The sequence below is a fragment of the Tupaia chinensis genome, unplaced genomic scaffold (assembly GCF_000334495.1).
Source record: "Tupaia chinensis unplaced genomic scaffold, TupChi_1.0 Scaffold000098_3, whole genome shotgun sequence".
NCBI classification, from domain to species: domain Eukaryota; kingdom Metazoa; phylum Chordata; class Mammalia; order Scandentia; family Tupaiidae; genus Tupaia; species Tupaia belangeri.
This window is the reverse complement of record NW_006159562.1, coordinates 1,508,378-1,509,776: the sequence shown is the minus strand read 5'-3', so window position 1 is coordinate 1,509,776 and position 1,399 is coordinate 1,508,378. Positions and strand designations below refer to the sequence as shown.

Here is a 1,399-nt window from a genome sequence, read left to right as displayed (position 1 = left end):
TGTGGAGAAAGTTTCCAGGGTCAAGGCTTTTTATCTTACTAATGTTTGTTCTGCGCAGCTAATTATTTCATTTAAATGGTATTTAAAAGATTTACTTAACATTTTATTTACATTGTATTTTGTGTTTCAGGAATTTCAAATACAGCCTTGTTGATCAATCTGTAACTACTTAGTTTGGGTAAAGACCCAAACTGAACTTTTATAGGATAGAAGTTCTTTCTTTACCAGTTGGGATGCCAATTGCTCTTGGTCCCTAATACCAAAATTTCATTTCTTCTGCCTTGAGCTAAGATGGGCTTACAAGAAGAGAAACTCACTTTTGTCTTAAAAAATTTCTGCATCTCCAGATTCTGTAACACTTCACAGGGTTAGGCACCTGTCGTTTGAAGATATTATCACTCTGTTCAGAGTGTTACAGATGTAATTAAAGTGTAAGTTTTAAGGCGTGCATAGGTTTTGTGTAACAGTTTTGTGTTAACAGTTTCTTCTTTTTTCTCTCCCTTTCCATTGATAGGAGGAATATTGAGAATTCATGCCCGATTCCAAACCACGTTCCTATTACCATACTTGAATCATGTCCACACACCATTTCGGCACTAGTTTAATAAGTGCAATTAAGACCTTTATATTTCGGTTAGGTTAGTAATTTTAATTATGTTTGTACCAATTAACATCGTCATATAAACAATCTCTGCCTAATAATGACTTGGTCGTCACACAATCGAGAGCCACAGGTGGATTTAAAGCCTTGCTATTTTTATTTATGGATTTGCTTTGGATCATTTAAAAAACGACTGGGTACGAAACGTCATTACGTTATAAATCTCAGCTTCCTACGAATTCAAGCCATTTCTTATACTTGTGCAAAGAAATCCGTCTCAAAGATCACTTCTCGATTTCAACCCCCCAGGTATGAGGCTTTCTGTGAAAAAGAAACCAGCGCTTCCTACTTTAACCCCACCGCACCCACCTTGTGAATAGACACGCCGGAATGCCTGGATCCGCGCGCTCCGGCGCGATCCCGGCTTTTCGGTCCCCGTGGGCCGCCGTAGCCCGACCAGCGCTGATTGGCTGAGGCGGAGACGTGCCGCTGCCTGGGCGGTTTCATTTTCGCGACGATTGTCTGCGGAGGCCGGGCTTGTGCACGGGGAGCGAGGGTTCTGGAGCCCGGCTTCGAGGTGAGCCGGGGACTGCGCGGGCCAGAGAGGGACCCGGGTGGCCCCAGGTTCGAGGCCCTGGTGTTCCGTCGCACTGGGCAGCGTCTCCGGGCTGGCCGGGCAGCCCCGGAAAGGGCCCGGCGGGAACGAGTTGGGGCCCCACGGAACGAGCGCGCCACTTGGCTAACTTGAGGATTTGAACAAGTTGTGATGTTCGGTTTTGCTCTACATCACGGAATGGT

At 45.6% G+C, this 1,399-nt stretch overlaps 1 protein-coding gene across 1 annotated transcript in view; it reads left to right on the top strand.

Moving 5' to 3' along the window:
• The first annotated feature begins 1,096 nt into the window (after positions 1 to 1,096).
• Positions 1,097 to 1,399, top strand: part of LSM6 (LSM6 homolog, U6 small nuclear RNA and mRNA degradation associated) — a 14,850-nt gene continuing 14,547 nt past the window's right edge. The window contains exon 1 of the mRNA XM_006143459.3: positions 1,097 to 1,178. The gene's annotated coding sequence lies outside the window, so the exon portion shown is untranslated. The remainder of the gene's footprint in view (positions 1,179 to 1,399) is intronic.